Source organism: Acinonyx jubatus, chromosome C2 (assembly GCF_027475565.1).
Source record: "Acinonyx jubatus isolate Ajub_Pintada_27869175 chromosome C2, VMU_Ajub_asm_v1.0, whole genome shotgun sequence".
Classification (NCBI taxonomy): Eukaryota; Metazoa; Chordata; class Mammalia; order Carnivora; family Felidae; genus Acinonyx; species Acinonyx jubatus.
Genome location: NC_069384.1, coordinates 61,721,163 through 61,737,857, shown reverse-complemented (window position 1 = coordinate 61,737,857; position 16,695 = coordinate 61,721,163). Strand labels below are relative to the sequence as shown.

General features: G+C 35.2%; 1 pseudogene; it reads right to left on the bottom strand.

The window, feature by feature from the left end:
- LOC128315379 (small ubiquitin-related modifier 2-like) overlaps positions 1 to 16,484 on the bottom strand; it is a 63,694-nt pseudogene extending 47,210 nt beyond the window's left edge.
- Positions 16,485 to 16,695: the final 211 nt, after the last annotated feature.

The window sequence follows — 16,695 nt, the reverse complement described above, 5'->3', positions numbered from 1 at the left end:
ACACTAAATTTCATACTCATGTTGCTCTCCCGTGGGAAGACATGCCATTACTGCATCATTTGTACCTGTAAGTTGAAAAAAAGAGCATGTCCTCTTGCTTTCTCACCTAAATTCGGGACTTTCTCCTTTTCTCTGTTTATCCATCCATCCATCCATTCTATTTACTCTTCATCAATTTATTAATTCCCTATTTACCAAACTGCATTACATTCTTCCTTCTTCAGCTTTTTTCTTTTCAGTCAAAATACTTAGGAGTTTTAGAAAGTGTTTATAAAAAACTAAAAATATATATATATATAAACATAAAAAGATTGAATTTCAAATCTTGGGCTTCTAATCACCACCAAAATATTTGGCTGCTACTACCTACTCCCCTATAGAAAGCTGGCCCTTCTTGAGGCACCTGAGTGGCTTAATCAGTTAAGTGTCCGACTTCAGCCACAGGTCATGATCTCGCAGTTTGTGAATTCGAGCCCTGCATCCGGCTGTGTGCTGACAACTCAAAACCTGGAGCCTGTTTTAGATTCTGTGTCTCCCTGACTCTCTCTGCCCCTCCCCCAATCGTGCTTGCTCTCGCTCTCTCTCTCTCTCTCTCTCTCTCTCTCTCTCTCATGCTCACTCTCTGTCTCAAAAATAAATAAACACACACACACAAAAATTAGGAAGCTGGCCCTTCTTGAAAATGTCAGATGAAGCTGTAAACCCACCAATGGCTATTTTCTGCTTTCTATATTTAGATAATCCAACTAAAGTGGGATATCTAATAGGTTGGGCATGTTAGACTAGTCAAGCAGATAGCTAAATCTCAATAGCTTAACCCAAACAGACATGCTTGGATAAGTATTCAGGTGATCAGAAAAATTTTACATCTAGCGGTCACTAAGGGACCAGGATCCATCTTACTGTTTCACCATCTCACAGAGCCATGTCATAATGGATATCCAGCCAGAGAAGTAGTACAAAGCAATCCTGTAGTAGATACACAACAGTTTATAATACCCTTGGTCTGACAGTGACCCCATCACCTATTGGCAAGGCATAGTCACATAGACACACCTAGCTACAAGGGAGGTGCGTAGTTACAAGCCTATTACTGGAGGAGAAAGCAGAATAGAATTCAGTGAACAGTGAGAGTTCAGTGACATGCTGTATGAAAGAGAGGCTGTATTTCAACCATAGTTTTGTTTACTCTAAAACAACAAGTTGCTAGTCTTCTGATACTTCCCCCTTTTTGCTGAGGAGTCCCTCGAGGAATAGTGATTTATTCTGCCTGTTTCCCAATGGATAGCATGTTATTTGGGAATGTGGGTGGCATGAGTTGTAGAAGGGGGATGATCTTTCTTAATGTAATTTTAAATAACAGATCCAATTTAGTACAGCACCAGCAAAGTATTCAATTAAAAACACATTATTAAAATAAAAATTAATGTTCTGTTGCTGAACTGCTTGGCTGAATGCACCAATTAAAATTTTTCTTATCTTCCCGACCTCCTCTCCAATCTCTTTGGGAAAGAAAAAAGACATACACACAAACACACACAAGTTTCTGACCAAATAAGTTGAGGTTAATGATGAACTCTGTCCCTGAAATATTGTAATCCTAAAATTACCTGCCGCATTTGAGACATGTTGTATGGCAAATTAGTGTTATTAAAAAAATAATAATAATGCAAATGTCCAGAAGAAATCCTCATGCAGGTGGGCCTTATTTCTGCTGAAGCACTGGTGTGGGTTCAGGCTCATGCTCACCTGTTTGTGGGTCATGTGCACCTTCCACAGTGCCTAACTGCCAAAGACCTTGTCCTTCTGTTTCTGGATTTTTCTTAACTTGCAAGGATTGCCCATGTAGTCAAGAGGGATGGTTAGATGCTAATTCTCAGGTGGTATTCTGCTGGTCCCAGTGCTTTGCATCCTTTTAGGGTTGTGACCTTAATCCACAGAATATGATCTGGGAGCCAGTGGATTGGTTTGTCCACGTAGAGCATGAAGATGAGTTCCATAATCAGTCTCGGGTCCAGCTACTTGACCATCTTCTTGATGAAGCCCAGCTTGGAGAACTCCAGGATCATGAGGTCCTCTGAGGGCTACTTAGTGCAGAGTTTTTCATGGGCTCAGGTGCAGTTGCCCATGATGCCATGCTTCAGATGCACATGATAAATGTCTCTGGACTGCACAGACATCATGAGGAAGTAGTGATGAAGGTTATGTTGTCATTTTCTTCTATTTAAACATTTTCTTCTCCACTTTTTGTTTGCAGAATATTTCATATCCAGGGTCCCCTGATATCACTTACATATAAATTTGTTCTATCAAATCCCTTTCACCTCTCGAGAATTCTACTTCAGGGGGTGTTTTTTAGTATTCATCCACCTTGTGGCAGTTCCATTCTCCTCAATATCCATGTTTGGATATAATAAATAAGGTATTTTTTGAAGCAACAAGTTTCCTGGGTTGATCCTGCTGACATTTCCCTTCTTCCTTTAATCTTTTATCTTTCAGTGAGTTAGTCTTTCAATTTTAATGGAAAATTCTGTCAAATTTATTAGTAAAGGTTTATAATCACATCAACAGTGATTGTACCTCCACTAATGCACAGCAGTGGGAATATGCAAATGATCACAGCAATTGCTGTGGACTTACAAACTAGCGTTCTCATTTGTGTGCATCTGCACTCGCTGATTGATACTTGTTTTGTGAATGTACTAAAGTCAAGTCTCCCTTGTTTTAAAAGAACTCTAGGCCTTCCAAAAAACCAGATGGCCAGGATGGTACCTGTTTGAACTGTTTTTAAAATGGAGTCATAACCTAAATTTCTAAAGCAATCCTATTTGTTATGCTTTGTGATGAGGAAACAGAAGGTGAGAAGCTTGTTATTAATTTTTTTTTAAATGGCAGTTGTAGACAGCTCTCAGGAATGGTCTCTTGTCACATTGTAGTTTAGGAAATAAAAAGCAGTAAATTCATAAGAAATTCTGTCTGGAATGATCTAATGATATGCATAAAGACAGGTGCATACACAAACATATAGAACATATATACAAACTCAACATATACACACCTGGATACAAAGATACCTGCATAGAAAGACACACCCCACATCTTTTTTTTCCCAACTAGAAAAAAAAATTGGAAAGAAAATTAGAGGAAGAGGTCTTCAAGGGTAATTCTGAGGCTCTATTCTGGAGCTGCTTCATTTTCCCACACGTTTAAAATTGGGCAGATATCTCCTTGGTAGTAATTTTCATGGAGGCAACAGCTTGGAGAACATAGTCTTTCATTCTAGGAAACTTGTACATTTGGTGCAGAAGCAACATTCTGTTACAGGAAGCTACTGTGCCACCAGAGGCTAGGAATGCTTCCTGGTCAGTCTCCCTTTCACCACAGGACACATTTCAGTCCCTAAAACAGACTTACCCATCCTGAACCAATGTTATCAACAACATTCAGTTTCTCTATTTGGCCATTTGTAAAGCGTTAAATTATACCTTTCTCAGGAGGTGGCTCAATTATTTAACTGATAATTGAATTACTGTAAGTGAATGCACCTTACTCTTATACTTGATGAAATTTAAAAAGAAAACACTTCATATGAAGGTTTTATTTATGAAGATTTCACTTTTGAATATGGCTTGTATTAGACTGTCGATAAACAATAACTCTTAAAAAAAAAAGCTGTGTGAACAGATTGCTCTCCCAGTGGGAATGAACTCCAGATATCAGGGAGAGGGATGACCTAGAATCTTGAAAAGCTGAAACATTCCCAGGAGGAGGCAGATTCTCAGGTATTTTTCTTCTAGTTTTTGCATAGCTTCTCATCCCTGAGAAGTGCACCGTAATGAAATAGGTCAGCATGTGGAGAGATATTAAGGAGGTGTTATCTGCCCTGTGAATCATGTCATTCACTGCTTTATGTTCCCCTAGAAATGGGGGAGAAGCAAGAACTCATTAGAGCAAATCAGACCCAAATTTACAAGCATGTTTTGACTCTTTAGTGATGGATTCAGCCTGGAGCTCTGCTTTAGGTTGGCAGGATGATAGAGGTCAGGGCTGGGGAATGGCAAAGGGGAATCAGCATGCACCCTCTCCTTCTTCTACATCATTTATAATTCACCCGTGCTTCAGATGTCTGTCTTTTCATTATACATAATACTGGGTAAGTGTTGTCTGGGATAAAATCAAGCCTGAGTTACAGGTACTGCTTTCAAGAAGCTGGCAGTCAGGAAGGGATAAGGAGAAATTTTAATGTCCACATTTAATTTGAAGGAATATGTGAGTTACGGTTGTGTATATATCTGACTCAGCCTCTGACATTTATCCAAGGGCTTACTATATGAGACACTGTGCCTGGATTATCTCATTTCATTCTTACAAAAATCCAGTGAGATGATTATATAGTAGGTTCCATTTTGCAGATAAGGAAGCTGAAGTAATGAGCACAAGGTCATATACTTTCTCCATATAATGTCTTCTAACTTTTACGTGTTTTGCACACATTTGTCAGAGAAACCTTCTCAATACTGCTTTGATCTGGATTTAACTCCTTACTGACTTTCCCACTCATCTCCAGCTGTTATGGATCTGAGACCCTAGTGTCAGAGTCCTACTTTGCTGCGTTATTGGCCTCTACTCTCTCACAGGAACCAACAGGTTTTGCCTTCTTCTATTGCTGTTTCTCCATATAACTTAAACTTTTAGGTGTCTGAGCCTTTGCTCCCACCTTGTGAATTCCTTGGTTTCTGTGGAATTGGGGTCTAGTCTTCCTGCTTCCACAGGGAGGAAAGGTCAGTCAGCATGGCTATGTCTCTGCCATGGCATCTGCCATTTGTTCAGCCTTTATATCAGGCTGTCCTTTTCCGACATCTTTTCCTGCACCACACGCCATCTCTCAAGTTGGCTGTCTATGTTAATTTTTTAGGGGTGCCATCACAATGTGCCACAAATGGAGTGGCTTAGACAACAGGAATATACTGCCTTACAGATCTGGAGGATGGAAGTATGAGGTCAAGATGTCAGCAGGGTTGGCTCCTTACAACAACTGTATGGGAGAGGCTGTTCCATGTCTCTTCTCTAGCTTCTGGTTGTCTGCTGGAAGTCTTTGGCTTTCCTTGGCTTATAGAGGCATCGCCTTGATCACTGCTTTCATCTTCACATGATGATACCCTTGTGTGTATGTGTGAATGAAACTCCCTCTTTTGATAAGGATACCTGTGTAGAAGTGCTGAAAACACTGACTCCGTCTTTGACCCTCCATCTGACTCATGCCTAAGAAATGACCTCCTTGGTGGTTACCTGTTGCAGGCCTCCAGGAAGTTAACATATGTCGTGACCTGATTGAGGGAAGGTTTGTTCTGCTCTCCCCTAAAGTGGCACATGGAAGCCTCTACCTTAGATAACTAGTAAAGATCTCTGTTCCACAGTTGGTGCCACTTTGGATAACTACCCTTTGACCTCACTGTCATCCCCCTCATTCTATTATGGTCTGGACAGGGCAGAGAATGGGGGCAGAAAGGAAGCACACAGCTGCCATGGATAGTCCTCTGCCAGTTCTGCCTGTCAGTAAGTTATCTTGAATAAAACTCTACAAACAGTATGGAGTGGCTTGTGTTGTTTTTTGATCTCAAAGTGCCTTCTCAGTCTAGAGTATAATTTACTGTCCCTCCTCCATCTTCTAATAACTAGTCATGTTAGATTAGGATTCACCCTGATGACTTTATCTTAACTAAATACATCTTCACTGACCCCATTCACACATAAAGTTACATTTAATGTACTGGGGGTTATGACTTCAACAAATGGATTTTGGGGGACACATTTCTACTCATGGCACTGCCCCTTTATTTGTGTGGTGATCTGTTATGGCTCCCTCTGATTTACTTTGCAACCACTGATTTCTACATTTTTATACCTTTGTTACTGTGGGCAACATCTGGGAACCTCTGAATCATGGTAGGCATTTGAGAGAAGAGAACAGTTAGATCCAATCCTAGGGTGAGTCAAGTCTTTTAGCCCATATCCAAGCAACTGCTTCACAGCTCAGGGCTCAGTTGAAAGCAAAGAACATTCCAAGTTACAATTATTAGAAAGGGATACTTTGCAAAATTCTTTTTTCATGCTGTTTTTTTGCATCTTAATTATGAATTGATGCGTTGGGCTCTAAACTGTCTGCAGAGTTACAGCCTAATCATATAAGATGAAGTATGGCTGAATAGTAGAGCTGGAACCAAAGAAAATGTCATTAAATCCTTCTAAATGTCATCAAGACAGTTTTTTGGATCAAATTAGATGGATTAAATGTTTCCTTCCTGCATCTGGAACAAAAGTGCAAAATATAGCTTATCAGTGTCTCTTTGAGTTACCATGTAATTCTACAAACACAACACTTTACCCACATAACCCATCACAGGGCATTCACAATAACATTAGGACTTTGTAGGGACTATAAAATTTGGCCTGTTAAACCAATGAGATATTTTTAGCCTTTGTGGGATGTCACTGTGACTGTGTATAAGAATCGCTTTGTCCTTTTACATTTCAAACCATTTTTAAAGGTTAAGTAGAGAAAAACCTGTTTTTGAGCCAACATTCAGAAAACATTTTAAGATTGTTTTGAGGTTTTTTTAGCTAAGTTGTACAAATCTGCTCTGATTCCAAATCCAATGGAATCTCATTCAGTATTTACTAGTAATTAGAAATAAGTAATATTTTAAAATGCCAAAGGAATAAAAAACAGGAAAGAATGAGAGTTTTGTCTTTAGAGTAAGTATGTTAAGATTATAAAGTAAAAGTCCAAAGTTTGTAGGTAATTGGTAGAGAATGAGGACTAAATAGACTTTTAACTACCTTTAATTTTAACCTTTTGTATTTTATTTCCTTGTTCTGTTATTTGCTATGGAACTATGGATAGTATTTGAACTTTTAGGTGCGCTGAATCAATCCAGTCCCCCACTCACCTGTAGAAAATCACTGAAATTGTTGATCAAAATGCTAAGGACTAACTACCTTGTTTTAAACATAGTTTAAAAAGTCAAGCTTATATTTTGAAATATCAGTATCTTAGATTAAGGTTCCACTAATACCATTTATTCCCATGAGTGCCAATTGTTTTAATCAGAGCTTCCCAATACTTTATTAAATTTAGCTGAAGTTGGTCTACAGAGCAGTTTGGGAGATTTTGACATTTGCTGTCAGAGATTTAAGGTGTCACTATGACAGGGACATGAAAAGTTGGCAACACAGACAGAAATAGGCAGTGGCTTTTAAGCTTTTGTGTCAAAAGAAACGAAGCTAATAATATTGGAAAATAATGGGTATGAGAAGAGGATTAGGGGAAAGGAGATCATAGCATAAGTAGATAAGGACACCCTGGAAAAATGACAAAGGGCTGAGGGAACTTCCACAGAACAAGACAGGACAGAAGTCTTAGAGGAATGCAAAATGAGATATCATGTGACTTTATGAAAAACAATGTCTGAGATTATTATAATTTTAAAAGTTTTCACACATTCAATTAATAATGAAAAGATTTAAGTACTGTTTACAATTATAGAAAAGTAAGTAGTCCTTTTTTTTTCCATTGTTATTGAAATGAGTGTAAGATACCACATTTCTCCCAAGTTGCATAGGGTTTCTTCAGAATATAAATGGGCTGTTCAACAGTCATTTAAAACTTTTCAATTGCAGAAGAGAGGGGAGAAAACAAGGAGAAATTCAGAATTGATAAAATGTCATGAGGAAGATGAAGACAGGGAGACAAAAATTTCCCAAAGGCATGTTTTAGTCAGGGAAAAAAGTCATGTCCTTTAACCAACTTTTTATGATTTTTTATTATAATTCATGATTTAAAAATAATTGTTAGCTATTAAAGGTTCTTTGGGGCATGTTTTGTATCCTTTCTATCAAATTTTATTATCTTGTAGTATATTCTGTACTCAGTATTTAAAAAGCAAATTCTTTAACATAGATTTTCCTTAGATTTCTCACCTATAAATGTAGGTAATACATTTATACCTGTTAGTGTTGATTGAATGGATTGTTAACTTAAAAAACTTCAACACAATAAATACTCATTGAGGAATGTGGGTTCACTATTGCTATCCATAACAATGAAGTAATTTTTGTATGAATTAAATGAACAGAAAATATTGCCACCTTGTTCTAAATTGAATGTGATAATTTGTGTGTATGTGATAGCATCATTTGTATTTTGGGTTGTTTGAGGATGTAGTAAAGACATTTTAAACCTGTACTTTAAAATTTTAATGCAGTATCTCGTCTAAAAATGATTTTGTAACTGTCATCTTTTGTGTATTTTAAAGGCTGTTTTACAATGTAGTGTATATCAAAGGTAGTTTGAAAAGGCCTCTGTAGGCATATGATAGTGAGAGAAATGTAAGGAAATATATAAATATGCACACACATATACACACAAATGCATACACACACACACACACACACACACACACACACACACACAAGAAACTACTAAAATATCTCACCACTAACAATGTCTTTTTACCTTTAAATATTTTTTTAGTCTATTTTTAAAACAACTATTTGAATAGTGGTAAAAATTCATTGGTAAAGGCAGTCATGTTTGTTGTGCCATAAAAGTTTGAAGTAGAATTTTTGATTCTGATCTCCTCTAGGATAAGGATTAGATGTTACTCATCTAGAATATTCCCTGGCTCATAGTAGGCACTAAATACATTATAAATCAATCAATCAATCAATGAATCAATCAACTGGTACATGAATAGAAGAATTAAAAGCAAAAAGCTAGAAAAGAAGAGAACAGTACGTATCCTTTCTTTCCCACCAATTGTTTTTCTTTTTACTACTTTGACAGGGAGATCTTGGGGTGATGTATTTTTAGAATTCTGAGAAACTGTTTTGTAAGCACAAAACATGTCACGCTGAAGAGTATAGTGATATTTGGCAGCTTAGAAGCCTGGTGTACTTTGATACTTTGAATCAAAGGGTTCTGAAAAGCAAATCTAAGCCCACAGTCACAGAGCAAATCAAAAGGCTGTAAGAAGACTCAATAAAAAGAAAACACACATTTAATTATTTTTTAAAAAATATTAGACTATATGTTAAAAATATAGACTACATATGTAGATCTTAGAATATAATCCCTAGGATGGCAGAGACATTCTTCACCCTTCTGATCTTGGCCGCTACATAGCATCATGCGTGTATTTTTTTTATTACTTCGGTTTTTGTTGAATGACCTAATGAATTAATTAATGATATTGCAAAAGGTTAAGGAGTTAGGAGTCTATAGGCTGATAGAAAAAAGGATTGATATTAGTAAATTCAAGTTTGTGCACAAAAAGATATGAAAGGCGCTGGGTGGATATGAAGGAAGAGTAAAAATGTTACAGATTCCAAGGGTAAGTGAGCAGCATTGGGTATGGAAAGCAGTCTTTAGGTAAAGTTTTGTGCATATTGAGGCTCATTTTCTCTAACCAAAAAGTGTTTAAGCAATTTGGGAGAAAGGGAAAATTTAAAAATCACGGCGAAAGCAAGTTATGTATTATGTTCCTCTGCAGACCTCATAAAAGAGCAATTTACTCTTGCATGTTCTCTAAATGTTTGTAAAAGAGAATGTTTTATGGGCAGACAGATTTTAGATTCTTTCCCATCTCTGAATCTTAACTAATTCACTTAAAAAACAAGAAAGCTTTGTATACCTGGCAAACTAAAAAGTCTTTTCTGCCGTGGGGGTCTTATGATTGGGAGATTTGAGTTCTGGGTTGGTCATTTTTAAAATTAACATAACTGAAAAAGCCATTAAGAGAAAGCAATTAGAACTCAAGTAAAGGCAAGACTAGTCAGATCTCAATTTCTCTACACTCTAGGCTTAACTCACTGGAAATGACTCAGTGGCAATACCACAGACTGGCAAGTGACAACAGTTATATTATGGTCAAGAAACTGGGGCTGTTTCCTTCCACGATGAACAGTTTTCACCTCAAGTTTGCAGCTTCACAGTAAATAGATAATATCATCATTAGTATATGTAATAAGAATAAAAACCATAAAGATGTGGGGCTTTGAAGAATATTGGACTGATACTTTTGTTTTGCAGATAAGTATAAGAAGGATAAATGTTTTATTCAAGGTCACAAAGCTAGTCCAGGACAGAAATGTGAATAAAATTTAGGGTTCCTGATTTCTTTAGGTAGCACACTTCTACTATATTATATACAAAAAACAAACAAAAAGTTGCATATGTGGACAAAAAGAGAAGCATTTAGTTGAGGTAAGTCTTCAAATAGGTTTAAATCAGGCCATTTATTGGAAATTCTAATTTTATGAGAACAGTCCTGATTATCACTATATCTTCAATGAGTTGCAGAGAATCTGGCACTTGGTGGGTCATCACCATATAAATTTTCAGATGTGATTTATATATAATAATTTGCACAGATTTACACACTCAGTTTAATGAATTTTAGCTATTTTATGCACCCCTGTACAGAACATTACCATGTACATGTAACCATGTATAGAATACAAATATTCTATATGTGAGTCCTTTGTCAGATATATGCACTATGAAAACGTTTTCTCAGTCTGTGTCTTGCCTGTACTTTTTCTTCACAATGTCATCTACCCTATCCCAGAAAGTTCCCTCATGTTATTTATGGTCAATCTCCTCTTCATTCTCTCCACCCGTAGATGTGATCGCTCTTAAATTTCTGTCACTGTAGATTAGTTTTGTATATTCTTGGGATGATATAAATAATTAAGTCATATTTTTGTGGTTGGTTTTTCACTCCTCATAATGTTTCTGAAATTTATTTATGACTTTGCTTGTATCAATAGTTTCTTCTTTTATATTATATAGTAGTGTTTATTGCATGACTATAACACATTTTGTTTATTCATTCTCCTGTTGTTGGGCATTTGTGCAATTATGAATGTGGAAGTTGCTATGAACATCGTTTTACAGTTCTTTTGGATATTCTGAACACATTTTCATGTATTTGTTGCCATTTGTATTTCTTCTTTGTGAAGTATATATTGAAGTCATTAACCATTTTGTCATTGGGTTTGTCTTTTTATTATTTGTCCTTTCCTTAACCTTATCTGAAGATTAATTGACTTTATATGTGTGGGATTATTTCTGGACTTTGTTATTTTCTAATGACCTATATGTTAATTCTTTAAGTAAATTATTACACTGTTGCTTACTATAGCTTTGTAATAAATCTTGGAAGTAGATAGTGTTAAGTCATTTAACTTTCTTTAAAAGATTGTTTTGAGTATCCTAAATCCTTATTTTGATCCAAATTTTAGAATGAGCTTGTCAATTATCTTCAAAATAGCCCGATAGGTATTACATTAAATTAAAAGAGAAAAAACATCCTTAATGTATTAATACACAGGCACAGCTCTTCATTTATTGGAGTCTGTTACATTTCTCAACAATGTTTTGTCATTTCATCGTGGAGATGTTGCATATTTTTAGTAGATTGTTTATGTATTTAGAATTTCTAATGATGTGAACTATTTTACTTTTTCCTAATATTATTGCTCGTGTATAGAAACACTTCTGATTTTTTGTGAGTTTGAATTCTACAGTGTGACTGAATTTACTTAGTTCTGGCCTTTTTGTAGATTCTATGAAGGTTCTCTCTATATATAATTATTTTGCTTGCAATTACACAGTTTTAATTCTTTTATAACATTAAGCTTTTATTTATTTTCCCTACCTCATTGTACAGAAGGGAAACTCTAGGAAAATACAAAATAGAAATGATGAGAGAGGACATTCTTCTTTGGGAGAGTTGTGGAAAGGCCGTATTTCTACATCTACTGAGATGATTATATGCTGTTTTGAATTATTCTGTTAGTATGGTGAAATATGTTAATGTATTTTTAAAAAAATGTTGAACCACATTTACATACCTGAGGTAAAATCCATCTGTTCATGATGTATCACTGTGTGTGTGTGTATGTGTATTTGTACTCAGTGTCTTTCTGTTTTTAAGATTTTGCATCTGTGATCATATTAGATCTTGGTCTTTAGTTTTTTTCTTATATTTGCCAAGTTCTGGTTTTGACTATATTAGTTAAAAAGTGTTTCTTCCTCCTTCAGTATCTGAAAGAACTTATGTAGAATTGGTATTATACCTTACTTAAACATTTGATAAAATTTCAATAAAAACATTTAAGCCCATAATAACTTTGTAGGAAAGTTTTTGATTATGAACTCAATTTATGTTGCAGTTATGGGCTATTTAGTTTTCCTGTTTCTTATGATATCAGTTCAAATAAGTATATTGTTCAAGGAATGTGTCCGTTTTATCTAACTTGTAGAATGTATTGGTATAAATCCTTTTATTTTTTTGTACAATCTCTAGTAATGTCCCTTTTCATTCTTGATGTCATTTGTATTTTCTCTTTTTTCTTAATAAGTCTTGTTTAGAAATTTGTCAAGTGTATTCATCTTTTTAATGATTCCACTTTCAACATTTTGATACCTGTTGTTTGTTTTATATTTTGTTGTTTTCTGTTTTTGTCTTCATTATTTTTTTGTATTTACTTTGGGCTGAATTTGTTGTTTTGTCTAGCTTCTAAAGTAGAAATTTTGGGGGTGCCTGGGTGGCTCAGTCATTTGGGCATCTGACTCTTGGTTTGGCTCAGGTCATGACCTCTCAGTTTGTGGGTTAGAGCGCCACATTGGGCTTTGTGCTGATGGTGCAGAGCCTGCTTAGAATTCTCTGTCTGTCTTCCTCTCTGCCCTTCCCCTGCTCTCTCTCTTTCTCTCTCAAAAAATAAATAAACGAAAAAAAAATTTTTTTAATAAAATAAAGTTGAAGTGTTGGTTACTTATTTAAAAATAATTCTTCTTTTCTGCTATAAACATTTAAGCTACAAATACCCCTGGTGCAGTTTTAGTGAACCACACAGATTTTTATGTACTATGTTTTTATTGTAATTCATCTTGTACTCTTTTATAATTTTCTGTTTGATTTCTTTTTCGTCCTATAGGTTATTTAAAAATTTGTTATTAAACATAGCTTTTAAAAATTATTTTCTAATTTGATACCATTGTATCCATAGGATATATTCCATATGATTTTAATTATTAAGCATGTTTGAGACTTTTTTTATAAGTAGTAGTTAGTCTGTTTTGGTGGATAATTCATGCGTACCTGCAAAGACTGTACAGCTGTTGGGATAGACCTATATATATATATACAGTTGTTGGGTGATGGTTATATAAAAACTCTGGACACAAAGGTGGACTTGTCATCTCCATATAATCTGTGAAGTTTGCTTCGTGTATTTTCAAATCTCTTTTATTGGGTACATTCACTTTTGGAATTGTTATGACTTCTTGATGAATCAACCTCTTTACAATTAGGAAATATTTCTTTATTTCTCCAGTAATATTCTTTCCCTTGAAAAAACCTTCATCTGAAATTAAGATGTCCAACCAATTTCTCAATCTTAGTGTTTAAATAGTATCTTTAACACAATATATCTTAATCATAAAATTATGTCTTAATCTTAGTATTTTAGTGGTATTGTTTTTACACATTTACTTTCAACTTCTCTCCCTTTGCACATAAAATGCATAGAATTGTGTCTTTTTAATACAATCTTATTATCACTGACTTTTACTGGGATGTTTTGTTTATTACCATTTAATGTATAATTATTAATATAGTTTTGTTTTAATCTCCTGTCTTCATGTTTGGTTTTTCTTTATCTCATTTAATAACATATCTCTGTTTTTCTTTCCTTACATATTTGAGTTATATCACATTTTTTTAAATTTCATTTTCACTCCTACTTTTGGTATTTAGATTTATAGCTTTGTGTTGTAATTTTATGTTTATATAGAGCAGTGATGTCTAAAATAACTTAACTGATGGAAATCTCCTCTATCTGTTCAATCAAACATGGTGGCCACCAAGGATATGTAGTTCTTCGCACTTGAAATGTGGCTAGTGTAACTTTAGGAGCTGAATTTTTAATTTTATTCAATTTTTATTAATTTCTTCCTAAATTTAAATATCAGCATGTAGCCACTGACTACCCTTGTGGGAAGTATAGGCTTAGAGTTTACAATATGAATCTTAGACTCATTGCAGTGTACACTCAAATAATCTTATGCTATAACACATGCAGTTTAGTGGGGGTTTTTTTGCTCTCTTCCTCCCCTTTGTGCTCTTGATTTTGTATATTTTAGTTCTATACTACATATGCTAACAATCTCTAAATACATTCGGTATTGTTATTACTTTTCTGTTTTTTAAAGTGTATTTATTTATTTTGAGAGAGTGAGAGAGAGAGTGGAGAGGCAGAGAGCGAGGGGGAGAGAGAAAAGGTGGGGGAGGGGAAGAGAGGGAGGGAGACAGAATTTCAAGCAGGCTCCAAAGAGTCCGCCTGAAGCCCAAGGAGGGCTTGAACCGAGAGATCATGACCTGAGCAACAATCAAGAGTCTAACACTTAACTGACTGAGCCACCCAGGTGCCCCTTTTATTGCTTTTATTTTAAATGCTCTGCAACCTTTCAAAAATATACATAGACTTAAATACAGATATAGACTGAAAGGTCTTTTATATTTTCCCAGGTATTTACTATATTTTATGCCTTTCATTCATTCTTGCAGATCTGCGGTTCCATTTGGTATCAGTTCTCTTTAGCTGAGTGTCTTGTAGTATGTTGCTGCTGAGGTAAATTCCCTAAGGTTTTGTTCTATGAAATTACTTTATTTTCCCCCTTTTTTGGAGGAAGAGATAGATCTATATACAACACTCCTAGGTTGACTTCTGGTGTTTTGCACTTTTTATTATTGCCTTGTGCAATAATACATTGTGCAATTATTTTTAGTGGAAAATAAACCATCATGCACGTTGTTCCATTGAAGATAGTCTATTTTTTACGGACTCATTTTAAATTATTAAAATTTGTTTTCAGCAATTTAACTATGAAGAGGTGTGTTTTGCTTTGTCGCACTCTGCATGGGGTCCACTGAATATCAGATATGTGTTAACACCTTTCAATCATTTTGAATTATTCTCTGCTCTGTTTCTTTAAATACTTTTTTTTATCCTTCTATCTTCTTTTTCTACAGTAATCGTGGGTTTGATATTGTCCTTCAGATCTCAAACACTTCTCTATTTTTAAAAATTATTTATTTATTTGACTATATATGTATAGTTATTTTTTTCAGCTCTTTTTTTTAATATATGAAAATTGTTGTCAAATTAGTTTCCATACAACGCCCTATATTATATATATTTTATATATATATATATATATATATATATATATATAGCTTTAGTTTTGATATCTTCTATTGATTTCTTTTGTTTATTTTAAACATGAAATTTATTTAAACAACAAAATGCTTGACTTGAGTGGAAAACTATCTAGGATTTATTTCCTTTAGAGTAATTTGTTCCTATTTAAGACAGATCACCCTACATGTTACAGCTATGTACAAAAATGTTATGAAATATTCCTTGGGTTTATAGTGATAAATGTAAAGCATTAAAATTCTCTAATCAAACAGAGTATGCAAGTTTTTATATTATTTTTTGTTTTCTTATGAGAGCAAAAATACCTTACTAACACATGAAAATAAGAGCTGAATGAGCATGTCACAGATGGAGATTTTTTCCATATCCGTGGCATTTCCCCAATATTTTTCCCCATCCCATCTCAATTTGGTATTGATCGAAATATATCGTTGGTCATTAAGTTAAAAACTGCAATATGCTCATGTACATACACACAAGTTACTTTATGTGCAGCAAAGGAATGGGGAAGGGGAAAATGAAAGAATAGAGAAAAGTACACTTTAGTCATCAGGATGTGGTGGAACCAGACAGTGATTTTCTTTCTTTCTTTCTTTTTTTATTTTTAAAAAATGTTTTTAAATGTTTTTATTTGTTTTTGAGTTAGAAACAGAGAGAGTAGGAGAGGGGCAGAGAGAGGAAGACACAGAATCCGAAGCATGCTCTGAGCTCTGAGGTGTCAGCACAGAGCCCAACACAGGGCTTGAACTCACGAGCTGTGAGATCAGGACCTGAGCTGAAGTTGGACATTTAACGAACTGAGCCACCCAGGTGCCCCAAAACTGCAGTTTTCTAGTTGAGGTTGTACTCTTTCTTGGTCTGGAGGAAGAGTTCTGGAATAAAGTGGCAGGTTCCATTTTTTCGTAAACACCTCCTGTCTGCAGTAGGAACACATCAATTATATCTTTATGCTCCATCTCTAACTGTGCAGGAGTGTTTGTTTCATTGATTGGCTGCTCGTCCCTTTGGCATCTGATCTGCCTCATTGACAAAGCTCATTGACAAGCCTGTTGTTCACAACAGGCTTTCATCAGTTTACTAAATGCACTGTGCCTCTTAATCTTAAATAGCACCGCAGAACCATCCTGACCCACCACCTTCAAATGAACATGATCATTGTTCCCACTCTTGACTCCTTCCATGGGCTTTTCATCTGCCATGGTGTGTGCCACATTCTCCTCAGCTGCTGCCTCACAGAGGTACCAGGCCTTCACTTGAACGAGCACACACAAGGAGTACCAGGAGCGCTGTTGACCTGTCTTCAAGGATACTAATTCTTTTCAGATTCCAGTCTGGTGTTAAATTTGTCTAATAAGTGCTTAATCTATGATATTGCATTTTTTAATAGAGAGTTCAATACATTTTTCTTTA